This window comes from Arvicola amphibius, chromosome 1, assembly GCF_903992535.2.
Source record: "Arvicola amphibius chromosome 1, mArvAmp1.2, whole genome shotgun sequence".
NCBI classification, from domain to species: Eukaryota; Metazoa; Chordata; class Mammalia; order Rodentia; family Cricetidae; genus Arvicola; species Arvicola amphibius.
The window spans coordinates 114,005,061-114,019,896 of NC_052047.1; positions in this window are offsets into that span (position 1 = coordinate 114,005,061).

A 14,836-nucleotide genomic window follows, 5' to 3' on the forward strand; every position below is an offset into this window, starting at 1 on the left:
ACCCTTCCCCAATCCAAATTTTGTGGAGATTCTCTTTTGGCAAGTTATGTCTGATCAAATGAAAAGTATTTGTTATTTTTAGATTATGTTTAGATTAAATGGCAATGCTGTTTGATGAACTATCATCTCTTCTAATTAGGAAGTATCTCTTGTTCAAATCTAATCTTTATCAATCATAACTTTTCTTCTCCTGTGGAAACAAAAGCAAAACCCCTTCCCCAATGTAACACATGTCCTGGTTTCTATCCTGAGGTCAGTACATCTGTAAAGTGTACTGTCTGATTTAATTCTGTAGTTTTTTTCCTACTATCCAATGTCTCTTAGCAGCTGGTGTTCTTTTCTCATTAGCATTTAGAAAATTCAAAGTTAACGAAAGCATTATGCAATCTATTTCTGGGGGTGTTTTTCATCCCTTTCTGTTTATTTAACATATCCTTTAGAGTTCAATTTGATCTTTCTATAACTGCCTGACCTGTAGGATTGTTTGGTATACCTGTAATATGCTTTATATTATAATAAGCAAAAAACAGTTTCCATTTTTTAGAGATATATGTTGGAGTATTGTCTGTCTTTATTCATACAGATATACCCATGATGGCCATAACTTCTAGCAAATGTGTGACTACTGAAGTAACCTCTTCTGAACGCAAAGCAGTTGCCCATTGAAAACCTGAATAGGCATCAATGGTGTGGTGTACGTACTTCAGTTTTCCAAATTCTACAAAATGGAACACAGCCATCTGCGAGATTTCATTCCTTTGAGTATCCTTTGGGCTACTTCCTACAGGCAGTGGTGTTTGGTTGTATAAAGAACAAGTAGGACATTTCCTTATAATTTTCTTGGCTTCTTACCATGTGATGAAAAAGTCTTTTTTAAAACCTTTGCTATTGACATGATGCTTTTTATGAAATTCTGAAGCCTCTAACATATTTCCAATCAATAATTGATTTCTGCATTACCTTATGCTACAGGACCTGGCAGACCCATATGGGATCAGATATAGGTTATGTACATGTGATGATTCCTATTCCTGATTATACCTTGTAACTGAATAAATAATAAAGTCAATTCTGTAACATCTGGTATAAATTCAGCAATTTCTGCAATTTGCAAAACAACTTTCTGCATTTTGCAAATCAATAACTATCTTGGAAGGTTCTTTAAAATCCTTTAGTACCATGGCAATAGCATATAATTCTGATTTTTAGACAGAATCATAAGGCTTATATCCACTTTACTTGAATTTTCTGATTTGTAACCTGCCTCATCTGATTTATTTGCATAAGTATAGAACGTAGGGGCTCCAAATATTGGTGTTTCCTGTATAATGCAAGGAAGGAATCAATTCTCTATAAGTTGAATTCTCTTACTTTTGAGATATTTGTTAATTTTTTAAAAAAAATTACGATAAGCTCTTTGCCAGGATTCACTTTCTGCCCATGATTTGTCAGTTTCATCATTAGTGAATGGTGAAATAATTTCTGCTGGGTCGATTCCTGCTCATTGGTGAAGTCTCAATTTTCCTTTTAGAGTTAACTAAGACTTTTTCCACATACATTTCAGATATTTTACTTGGTTTATGTGATAAAAATATCCATTCTAAGATAATATCTCCCCTCTGCATCAAAATTCCTGTAGGGGAATGTTTGGAGGGTAATATGTCCTAAATGCAGTTAAGATTTGGATCCACACATACACATGTGCCTTCGTAATTTCTCTTCAGTCAAAGCCAATTCTCTCTCAACTTCAGCTGATAATGTCCTGGGACTATTTAGGTCCTTGCCACCATCTAAGGTTTTGTTTAAATTAATCAATTCATCAGGTTTAATCCCAATAGTGAGCTATAGATGGGAAATGTCTCCTAGCAATCTTTGGAGCAATCAATCTCTTCTAATTTATGTCTTTTGGGGTCTAATTTTTTGTAAACTTATTTTATAACCTAAATAATTAATAGAATCTCCTCTTTGTACTTTTAAAGAACAATTTATAATCCCAACGAGGCAAAGTTTTCTTCTTCAAACATTCTAAAGAATCTACATTTGAATCAAACAGCAAAATGCTATCCATGTAATGGTAAACTATAGATTGAGGAGATTGTTTATGTATCATTTCCAATAGGTGACTTACAAAATATTGGCACAAGGTGAGGCTATCTAACATTCCCTGTGGAAGAATCTTCCATTGATGTCTCTTGGCAGACTGAGAATTATTATACGTAGGCACCGTGAAGGTAAATTTTTCTTTTTCTTTTTTTCCTTGTAAAAGTGTCACTATACCTAAGAGCAGGGAGCAGGGACATGTTTTATTCCTTATTACAGGGGACAGAGCCAGGATGAATGACATGAATGGTCTTCAGAATGAATGAAGCTATTTGTACAGTTTTAACTCAGAAGGATCTGTGGGAAATGTGTGTGACACAATTATGTTTGTGTAGGCAAGGAAGATGTGCTACATCTCCAGGCAATGCTCTTGATTATCTAACCACGTGGGAAACATCCCAAACTGTTAATGGATGCTTCACCCATGACCTCAGCCCTGCCTCTTAAAGGGTCCACCAGTGGATGCTACCACACTGGGGCTCAGGCCTTAGCATAAAACCTGTTGAGAAAGACTTCTGAATTGTCCCCAAACCACAGGCAACATCCACCAGCTCTTGTTCTGGCATGTGACAGGGTCTAGCATATATATAGTCACAATATTTATTGTGAACCCCCCTCCATGACCACTTAAGTTGAAATAGCGTCCATTTGGCCCCAAACTCACAATTTTCTTGGCTTAGCCTTTAGTGTATAGATTTCAGACATATTCTGTCCCTGTACTGAGCTAACAATTTTCACATTTTTTAAAAGATATTTTAATTAATTATTGATTGATTGATTGATTAAATTATATATGTGTTTTTGTGTACATGTGTGCCGGTGCCTGTGGATACCAGAAAAGGGTGTCACGTTCCCTGAAATTTAAGTTCCAGGTGGTTACCAGCCACCACACAGTGTACTGGGAAATGGGAAATGAACTTGGGTCTTCTATAAGAGCAGCAGACACTCCCAACCCCTGCACTTTTTCTCTAGCTCCTAAACATCTTCACTGTGTTAGTTACTTTTCTGCTGCTGCAATAAAACACCATGGCCAGGACCATCAATGGAAGAGTTTATTTTGGCTTACATTTCCAGAGCAACTTAGAGTCCATTACATGGGGAGACATGGCATCAGGTGGCAGACACAAGGCAGGGGTGGGGAGGTAGGGCATCACATCTCAGCCACAAGCCCAGCATAGGCAGAGTGAACTAGACAGAGGAAAGAACCCCAAACTCTCAAAGCCCACCTCCCAAAGCAGCATCACCACAGAGACCAAGTGCCCACATGCCTGAGCCTGTGGGGGACATTTCTCATTCAACCACCACAGGTTTGACACTGAAATACCACAGGATTGTACGCCATATCTGAACCATCTGCTATGTGTTTTTCAGGACTCAGGCTTAGCCACCCTGGGCGTGTGGGAAGACACTGAATGAAAGAGCTAAGCAGTGGCCATGCTGCAGAACCAGCACTGTTCAAACCCTGCTTCCCAGAACATGGAAGACTCTGCTCCTCCAGGCTTCGGGGAAAGCACTTGTCTGTGTAAGCAATGGAAATGGCATTGACTTGGGCAGGATTTTAATTATGTACATATGGGCCAAGAGTCTTTATGGGTCTATGCCACATTGTTTAGTCACGTGGTGACTGTGTGGAACACAACAGAGATGTCATTATACTTTGACCTGGAGACATAAAAACCAAGAGGTCCTGGTATCAGTGAGGACAGACTCTGGTTTCCCAGCTTTTTCATTATTGTGTACCAGCATCCTTTGAAATTTTCTACTTATTTGTTTTTACTTTTTATGTGTTATAGTTTAAATTATTTGCTCTAACCTTTATTTCTTTAGTGCCTATACATGTGTACGTGCTGGCTGTTAGCACACGTGTTGAGGTGAGAGGACGACTTTCAGTAGTCAATTTTCTCCTTCCACCAGGTGGGTCCCCGGGGGCAAACTCAGGTCATCAGCCTTGGTGGCAGGTGCCTTTACCTGCTGAGCCATTTTGCTGGCCCCTGATTTATTTTTCGTTCTTTGACAGTGTCGTGCATGTTTGTAATTAATTTTATTCCTTCTCAATTATATCACCCTTTTACTCTTTCTGCCCCACCCCTGTCCTGCTGGAACCCCTTTTTCCCTTTTTACAAGTGTCCCCTTTTGGTGCATGTACTACCCACTGAGTTTAAACAGGCATACCTGTATGAACACGGGCAGTGGTCATTTGCCAGAGCAAAATTTGCCGGCTATACCACTGAGTAAAGTGACGTCTTTCCCAGGGCCACCTTCAACTTTCACCTTATTTATTGATTTGAGACTGGGGCTCACGTAGCCCAGACTGGGTTCCGATTCACTATGTAACTGAGAATAACCTTGACGTTCTAATACTCCTGTCTCCAGGTCCTGAGTGCTGGGATCACAGGTGTGTGCCGCCACGGAGCTGTGTCTCCAGCCCCCTCTTAATGATTTGTAGTATGTTCCACGAGGTATAGCCTAAATACAACTCTACATCATTGCATAGGATTGCTACAGGAGTCCCACATGCTAGTGTGTGTGTGTGTGTCTTGTGGTGTACATGTCTGTAGTTGTCTCTGTGACCGTGCAGGTATGTGGGGGTTATCTATGCTTGTGCATACATGGGGAGGTTGGCTGCCTCATTTTTAGTCAGGGTTTTTGAGATCAACATGGAGCTCACTGAGTAGCCAACTGGCTGGTGAGTAATCTTTGAAACCCACCTGTTTCTGCTTCCCCTCCCCAGTGCTGGGGTTACAGACCACAGGGCCCCACTTTTCCTATAGACTCTGGGGATCCTAACTCAGGTCTTCACACTTGCAGGACAAGCACTTTACCAGCTGAGCCATTCATTGCCACAGCTCAATGCATGTTGTTATTACTGTTTTTTTTTTTTAAACTTTTTTTTTTTGAGACAGAGTATAGCCCCGGTCTTGAACTCCCAGTCCTCTGGCTCAGCCTTCCGAGTGCTGGGAATATCGGTGCCAGCTGCTGTACTTGTATTAAAAAATTATTTTTATAGACATACTGTGTACTCTAAAGTGAGTCTCTTCTGTCTCTGTACTTGGCTCTCCCTTCCCTGCCGTGCTCTCAGGGTCCTAGAGCATAAGGACACGAAAGGGCTAAGACAGACAGGGCACAGTAGGCGCATCAGCCGTCACTGCCATTCTGCCCTGGACACAATAGTCTAAGGACACTCTGGACACAGTCAGAGAAAAGTAAAGAAAAATTTAACTTGAATTTGAAATACTTGCTTTTGCGAACTTCGAAAAGGAAGGCACTGTGGAGTAGTACACAGTTGTAAAGAAGCCAGCTCCTTACTCTGGTCTCACCTTGCTCTCCTATAAGGCTGTAATTCTCCTGGACTGTAATTCTCAAGCCATGTCCCTGAAGTGGCTGCAGTGGGTAGAGATGGTTTTAGCCCCCTCTGTAAACAAAAGTAGTGGTTAAGGTTTGTTGTTTTCTTTCTTTAAATCTCACCCTCTGTTTTTGCTTATTTGACTTCGATGAAAGATTTAAATATTTTGAAATAAAAATCCTATAGCTAAGTGGAATGCAGGGTGTATGCTTATAATCTAGGCATTTCGGAGGCGGACACTGTAAGAAGATCATGAGTTCAAGGCCAGCCTGGACTACTTGAGAAATCTTATCTCAAACCAACTAACCAACAGCCAGCACCCTTCAGTAAGGAAAACACGTCATTGAATAAACTGTGGGGGCCTCGCTCTTCGTGGTTATACTCGCGAGCACCTACAGGCTGTTTGAGCTATGTGGGTGCTCTTCTCAGGAGCTTTAAGCGGGCCTCTGGGGGTTTTTTGGAGCAGGATTTGGTCCTGGGTCTATAACCTGCTTAACATCTAAGTGTGAACTCAGAGAATCATTTTTCATAGCAGAATTCTGAAATCTGAACAAGCTTTGGCAGCTGAAAGCTGGGAAAAACTCCAACAACTCTAGAGCCTTCTCTGGAAGCTGCACTGTTTATGCTGGGCGCAGGTAACGAGGGCGGGGACAGGGGTGCAGGGCTGTGGGAACAGCGCCACCTAGTGGTCTTTTACTTTTGAGAGTGAGATGGGTGCAGTGCCAGCTCCCACCAGGGTGGGGCTGCAATCTTGGACACGGGGCTCTTATTCTGGGATAAGGAAGGGGCCTGGAAGCATCCAGACCAGAACCTATCTCCAGAAGGCCCAGCGGCTTGACTCGAGCGTCTTTTCTGAAAGCCGCCATACTCTTGAGGACCAGAAAGACTGCTAGGGCCAGCTGTGTGCTTGTTGGAAGAGGTAAAAAGGGCATGTGACTGGTACCCATGGGACCCCATTTGGATCTGGAAGGAAGACTAGATGATTTCACAAGAGATAGGACCAGGCTCAAACCAGGAAGCCTGGGAACCAGGCCATCTGCAGTGGGAAGACAGGTAGGTGACCACTTCTCACCTTAGCCCTGTCTTGTGCGGTCACTCAGCCTCTCCCATGGCTGCCATCCACCACCCAACACAGGGTACCAGGAAGGTAAATTAAGATGGCAGTTTCCTATAACTTGGAAGTCCCCAGAAACCCTTGAGTCTGTTCCCTTCCTCTCCTTCTCTGTGGGAATCCATAAACACTACACAGCTCTGTCTGATCCAAAGGTGACACTCGCCACAGGCGGGGACACTTAAGTAATGTGTACTTTTTCTAACAGCTACATCGAAATAAATAAAAGAAGCAGATAGAATTAATTTGGATAGTAAATTTTATTTCATCCAACAGATCCAATGTCTTGTCCTTCTAACGTGTGATTAAGATAGAATTTCGAGCCAGGCATTGTGATTCACACCTGCAATTGCAGCGCTTGAGAGACGGAGGCAAGAGGATTGTGATTGGAGGGTAGCCTGGTTTAAAACAGAGAGACCATCTTTTTAAAGTAAACAATAGAGTAATGAAATATTTAAATCCACCCACCCCCATTCTAAGGCTGTGGGATTAGGCATGTATTTTACACACACAATACACTTCAGTGTGGCCACATCTGAATGCTCAGTAGACACATGCACACACATGCACAGACACACATACACATGCACAATCACATGTAGTTAGTGCCACAAAAGGCACAGCATTCCTTAGTAGAAGAGACAAACCTGAACTGGCAAAGTCACGGGAGACTTTCTGGAGGAGAGGGAAATTCATACTGGGTGTGGTGGTTTGAAACAAAATGGCCACCATAGGAGTGGCACTTTCAGGAGACGTGGCTTTGTTGGGGTAGGTGTGGCCTTGCTGGAGGAAATGTGTCATTACGGGGGGCAGGCTCTGGGGTCTCCTATGCTCAAGCTACACCCAGTGTGGCACACAGTTGCTTCTGCTGCCTGCGGATCAGGATGCAGAACTCTCAGCTCCTTCTCCAGCACCATGTCTGCCTGCACGCTGCCATGTCCTGCCGTGACGAGAATGGCCTGAACCTCTGAACTGTAAGCCAGCTCTAGTGAAATGTTTTCCTTTATGAGAGTTGCTGTGGCCATGGTGTCTCTTCACAGCAATAGAAAGACTAATTAAGACACTGGGCCCTGGTGGCTGTGTGTTGAGGCGGCAGGGTTTGGCCTGAGGAAGATAGCGTATCCACTCCCATTCTACCGGAGCGTGTATGAACAGCTGGTCTCTCTCTCCTCCAACCTCCCCTCATCACTTCCTTTTCCAAATCTCACACAGCCGCCATGGCCCAGCATGTTTGCCCTCTCCTCCAGGAAGCCTCCCGTGGCTTTGCCAGCTCAAGTCAATCTCTTCTACCGAAGAATGTTGTGCCTTTGTGGCACTAACTGCTAGTGATGTGTGCATGCATGTGCACATGTGTGTGTGCACGCGCACATGTATGCACGTAGGTATGGAGGCCAGAGAACAACCTCAGATGTCTGTCCTCAGGTACTGCCCATCTTTTTTTGAAAATCATTTATTTATTTTTAATGCTATGTGCATTGGTATTTTGCCTGCATGTGTGTCTGTGCGGGTATCGGATCCCCTGGAACTGGAGCTACAGACAGTTGTGAGCAGCCATGTGGGTGCTGGGAATTGAACCTGGATCCTCTGGAAGAGCAGCCAGTTCTCTTAACCACTGAGCCATCTCTCAGCCCCACTGAGAGGCTTGTTTTTTGAGAGAGGGTCCCTTATTGGCCTGGAACTCACCGAGTAGCCTGCTGGCCCTTGAGCCCGGGGATCTGCTTGTCTCTGTTGTGGTGTTGCGATTCCAAACACACACCACCACATCTGGCTTTTTAAAAGTTATTCTTATTGAGCTAGTTCCAGGACAGACCCCAAAGCTACATACAAACCCTATCTTGAAAAAAAATGATTTTTGTTAAAAACAGGGGTTCTGGGGCTCCCAGCCAGGTCCTCATACACTCAAGCTGGCAGTTCACTGACTGAGCCTCTCCCCTGGGTCTTTAAAGGATTGAAAAACATTAACGACAGAACACCTCTTTGGGCACCTCCTCCGGGTGCTGTAGAAAAATGTTTGGGGCTGACATCCGGTCCAGTGACCCCCCTCTAGGTTTCAGCCCCATAGAAAACCTTCCACTGGGGCCCTTTATCTGCCAGTCTCTTCTGAGACTCTCAGAGCCACGGGTGGAGGTGCCCGCTTAGCAGGTGCCTGTCAGAGACAGTCTCTCACGTGGGTGGAGGCGCCCGCTTAGCGAGTGCGTGTGGGAGTCAGTCTCTCACGTGGGTGGAGGTGCCCGCTTAGCGAGTGCGTGTGGGAGTCAGTCTCTCACCTGGGTGGAGGTGCCCGCTTAGCAGGTGCCTGTTGGAGACAGTATCTCACGTGGGTGGAGGTGCCCGCTTAGCAAGCGCGTGTCAGAGTCAGTCTCTCACCTGCACACCCCTGGTGACAGACATTCCCCAAACCACAAGTAAGCCCATGTCACAGTCTTCCAGTTCTTTTTCCAATTACATTTTATGCTTATTCTGAGTGGGGGAAACAGGACACAACTTATATGTAGAGATCAGAGGTCAACTTGTAGGCATTGGTTCTCTCCTTATCACGTGGGTGCTGGGGTGAGAAGCCAAGTTGTCAGGCTTGACAGTAAGCACTTCTACCCATGAGCCATTTCTCTAGCCATCTTTAGCTCCTTAGGGTCCAGAATGATTAAGCCAGAGTTGATAGAGACCACAATTCTATACTTTTCGGTTTTTTCTTATTTATTTTATTTTATTTTTTGAGGCAGGGGTTCTCTGTAGCTTTTGGTTGTTGATGTTGGAGTCCTCTCTGTGTGCTGTGATTACTATTAATGAATAAAGAAACTGCTTTGGACCTATAGCAAGGCAGAACTTAGGTAGGTAGGGAAAGCTAGGCTGAATGCTGGGAAAAAGAAGGGCAGAGTCAGGGAACCGCCGTGGAGCCACCAGAGTCAGACAAGCTGAAACTTTGCCGGTAAGCCACTGCCACATGGCAATACACAGATTAATGGAGATGGGTTAACTTAAAATGTAAGAGCTAACCAATAAGAAGCTATAGCTAATAGACCAAGCAGTGTTTTTAAATAATATAGTTTCTGTGTGATTATTTCAGGTCTAAGCTAGCCGGGCGGCTGGGAACCAAACAAGTGGCCTTTTCCAACAGGTTGTCCTGAAACTTACTCTATAAACCAGGCTGGCCTCGAACTCACAGAGAGCCGCCTGCCTCTGCCTCCCAAGTGCTGAGATTAAAGGTGTGTGCCACCATTGCCCAGCAATTACACTTTTCTAATGGGGAAACTGAGGCCTACTGAGGGGAGGAATGTTGCTGGGTCATGAAACAAAGAGTCTTATCTGAGTAAGATACCTCAGAGGGTAAAGTAAGCAGCCATGCAAGCATGAGGACCCGATCCCCGGAACTCACAGTAGGAGGGGAAAATCAGCTCCTGAAGTTTGTCCTCTGACTTGCACACGCACACCGTGGCACACGTATACCCCCCCACACACCCATACACACACCCAGAGCATATGTCATCGTCATCCTCATCTCCTGGCTCCTCTTAGGTCTCCCCCCTCCTGCACTGTGGCCTGTGGCACCTGCTGGCTGGATAAAAGCAGTCACATTCTTTTATTTTATTCATTAATAGATAGCAATTTATTCTTTATTAATAATCACCTCTGGGGTGGCTGAACAGGTGGGGGCTTAGCGGACACCTCTCCACACGGTCTCCACTTTCTGGCAAGGGTGTTGCTCCTCCCTGCCCACACCCAGGGTTCATCCTCAAGGAGGACTCTCCAGCACATGCCACAGTGGTCGCACTGGAACTCTCAGGACCACACAAGAAGCACAGTTTTCACCTGCTCCCACAACCCCTGCAGGTTCAGAAACCGGTTTCTCCATATAAATATAGCCTGGAAGTTTACCTAACAGGAGAAATTAGGAGCCCAATCTGGGTTCTGGAATGCTCCCATTCTAGACTCATACAGTGACAGAGCTACAATGTGTCTCCCTCATTCCCCACCCCCCATCCCCACACTCCCGTCCCTGTTAGCTCTGCCCTAAGCAGGAGAGGTGCTGACTCTGCTGAGGCGCCTCCAGTTTAGGTTTGCCGCCACTTGCACTCTGCAGAATGCCCAGTAGGTGGCGACAAACTGCTGCCCACAACAACCTGTGGGCGTCTCTATCAGATAGTGGCCCCTGTGTATGTGAAGGCAGGTATTAAAGACAGTGCTGCCTTCAGGTCACCCATAGTGAAGGCCAACAAGGCTTGGCTCATTAATACTGTCCAGTGCTCAGTGAGGACTGGGCTCTAGGTCTCCCTCAGCCCAGGCATTCCTTTGGGGGTGGGGGAAAGGGAGGGTACAATGCAAGAGCAGACAGAGTTCTCTGCACCCCTACTCTGGCTTGAAGGAACAAGTTTGGTGTTCTAACCCTGGTGCAGGTGGGAAAGTTGGCCCTCATTGAAGACTGATGTGCCTGGGACACCAGGTGGACTCAGGGCGCGACTACTCCCTGGACAGGTGCTGACAACCAGCAGGCTTGTTATTCTGCCGTGGCTACTTCCATATGAACATAAAATGGCTGGAAGGTGCACCCAATATGGTAGTAGGTGCTAGGTGTATATGACTGTCTAAAGTAACTAATAAAATAAAAAATCTTTTGATATAGGGTTTCACATATTTCAGGCTGTCCTTGAACTTGCAAGGTATCGGAGAACAACCTTAGACTTCTCATCTCCTGCCTCCACCTCCACTTCCCAAGTGTGTGCCGCCACATCTGGTGTAGGCAGTGCTGGGCATGAATCCCAGGGTACAAGCTAAATAGGATTCTACCAAAGGAGCTACATCTCCAGACCTAAGATGAAACAAAATTTAAAACACAGTTCCTGCCAGGTGTGTTGGCCCATGCCTGTAATCCCAGCATTCAGGAGACTGAGACAGGAGGATTACTATGAGTTTGAAGCCAACCTGGGATGCATAGCAATATCCTCATCAACAACAATAGTATTGAAGTGGAAAATCCAGTGTCTTAGTTTCGTTAGCCACATTCAGACACGTGGCCCGTGGCTTGCCCTGGGCCAGCATAGAGATGAGTATGTTAATCCCTGGAAGTTCCACTGGGCACACAAATCCGAAGCCCACCTCGTTTCCTAGCGACAGGGTTGTGTGTGCGTGTCATAGTGTACCTGACCCTCTACACACTACTGTAGTGTGACTTCTAATTGATCTTAATAATAAAACCCCAAGTCCAATATTAGGGGGTGAAAGCTGAAAGATCAGAGAAGCAGAGCAGCCAGCCACTAGTTCTTAACTCTATGAAATCCTCAGAACCAAGGGGACAAGATCCTATCTCTATGAATCCTCAGACTGAATGCCTCCTGTCTCCTCCTGACTTACATTCCTCTCTCCACCCAGCCATATCCCTTGGGATTAAAGGTGTGTGCCACCACTGCCTGGCCTCTAGGGCTAATTAGTGGCTCGCTCCCCACTCTGATCTTCAGGCAGGCTCTATTTGTTACAGCATAAACAAAGTATCACCACACATTGCCTCCCACAGATGTGGTCTGAGAGGTGGGAGCAGGCAGTCCTGGTCCAAATCCTTGAACCTGCTACTTCCTATGACTGAAGCTTCGGCCACGCCACTTAGCCTCACTCCAGCTGCGTTCTCATCAAGGGAGCAGAGAAAATATTGCCCAGCTGTCACAGCTGATAAATAGTAACAGGTGAGTCCCCAGCTCACTCTTGTGCTGGCTTGTCACCATGGAGACTCGTGCCTGGCTCATGGGGAACACAAGGCTTGATTCTTGCCCAGAAGAAGATGGCCATCTAGGTGGGAGGTAAGAGATATGACCTGACCAGCCTAAGACCATTCTCCACGGTCCCATCTAGGGTCAGATGGGGTCCTGTGGCAGGGACCCCAGGAGGAGGACCATGCTTAGGAGGTGCATGTGAGCATGCCTGCATGGGGTTTGGACCAACAGAGATAATGGGGGAAAGCAACCTCATGGTGCGGTATTGAACAACAGAAGGATGGAGAAAGATTCGGAGGTTGAGAGGGAGGGCCTGAGCTGAGGCAGTGCAGAGCGGCCCAGTGGGGAGGGGAGAAACTAAGGGGATGGAGTAAAAGAAACTAGGCCATGCTGCTGCAGCTACTGAAAGCAGATGGTGGCTGGTACTGGAAAAGGCAAAGCTCGGGGACCAATTGTGGTGGTTGCAGAAGGAGGAACCCTGGGGAGGGGGATTGTGCAGCAGAGGTGACCTCTCCTCCATGTGTTTTCTCTCTGGCCAGCACCTCCACGGCTCCAGAGCTGGGGCTAACCCCGGGCTGTCAGCAGTCAAGCCGGGAAAATTCTTGTCCATTTCTAGTGGACGCTTCTCCAGATCCTGCCTGTAAACACTATTTATTTTGGAAAGCAACGGCTCTGTTTTCAAATAAAACGTTGGGACATGCAGTATTGGATTTCCCTGATCTGACATTGACCTAGAAAAATGTGCTGGCAGAAACAGAAAATGTGATGCCCCACTGTGCTGGCAGGCACAAGTGTCTCTGCTCTTGGCAGTGTCTGCAAAGGTTAAGAGGCAAGGAAATGGGTGGGGTTTTCTCCCAGCTGGAAACACGCTCTTGCCCCAAAGAGGGGGACAGCTGAGGACCAAGGGACAGTGTGGGCTTCTCATAGCCCCTGTGTGCATGGTCATGAGGAACAGGAAGAGAGGTAACCAGTGATGATGGGGTGAGCAGCGGAGAAGAAGCTGGTGAAGGGGGAGGGGCCGGGCAGGTCCATAGAACAAAAACAGCCATTGGATTTGCTGAAGGTAGACAGAGCCCAGTTCTCAGAAAAATGACCAATGTGATTTGAGCCGTAGAGGAGGTCTGGAGTTCATTCCTGTCTCTCAAGGGACAGGCTTCTAAGAGACAGGGTGGCCATATCCAGCTTCAGGGGGAAGTCATGACCTGTCATAGGCTGGCAGGAGACTGGGCACTTCTGTAAAGGTGGGATGGGGCTGGGAAGCAAAGTTAACAGCGGGATCCCTGTGTCATAGTGGGAACATCTGGGGTCATCGAGGGCACAGGGTCCTGATCTCACTTACAAAGGAGACCCAGAGAGCCTCAGAAACCTCCACGGAGTCACTAAATCTCCCGGAACAGCCCCCAGTTGAGGCAGAGACCTTGTTCTGTGCATATCTCACAGAGAAGATACCGTACCCCTTCATCACCCCCCACCACGGGATGAACTGAGATCAGAGGTGTACAGTACCCGGCTGGGAGCTGGGCCACAATGAGGGCTCAACAATGCTGTGCCACTCGGCCGGCTACGCCTTACCGTCCTCATTTGTACACGACAAATAATAACCAAATGTGCCTCACAGAACTGTTGGGGAGGTCCAGAGAGACGGCCCAGTTGGTAGAACACTTGTCTAACCCCCAAGATAGCCAGGGCTCCATCCTTAGCACCATATGCACCATGGGTGCGGTGGTCCACCCATGCGAAACTAGCTCGAGAGAGGCGGAGGCAGGAGTTTAAGGTCACCCTCTGCCACATAGTTCAAGGCCAGCCTGGGCTACATGAGACCCTATCCCACAAAAGAGAATTAAGCCTGTAGGTGATTAAATGAGCTCTCACACACAAAACCACCCTCCCCGTGCCTGTGTGGAGTAACCGCAGCTGTTTGCCATGCTAAATATTATGCTTGCCTGTCTCATCACAGTACCACTCCCTCATTCACTGTGTCTTTGAGGAGAGTTTGCCATATGTTGAGTACTGGGAATGCCCCAGGGAGCAAGAAGAGCCCAGGGTCACTGAGTGCAACAGTCAAGTTGGCGAGTCCCCTGATAGGAGCAACCTCGGCTCACAGTTTCAAAGGGTGACGTCTATCCTGGTAGAGAGGTGGGGCAACAGGGGTGGCTTTCTCTGTCTCTGCAGGGACGTGGGGTAGCTGCTTCACATGTAGTGGTTAGACCAGGAAGCCATGTATGGGATCTGAAGCAGGGCCAGGCCCTGTAGCCACGACTCCTCCCCTCCCCCCTCAACAGGGCTTCACCCCTGCCAGTCTTGCTTCTGGTCCCAAAGATACCACAACTTCCTAAAGCAGTTCCAACACCTGGGGAAACGTGTTCAGATGTGCGAGCCTGCAGGGGGCATTTCACACTCAGCCCGTGACAGTTCTCAGACCAGCCATGTTCATGTCTGATCCGTGCATTTGGTGAGCATCCCGTTCAGGTGGCTGAGAACTAAGGTTGCAGAGGGAAGGGAGGCTAGCCTGGGATTGCCAGGGGGTACCTATCTCATGCCGAAGCCGTTATAAGGAGGATAGAACTTCAGGCCAGCCACGGT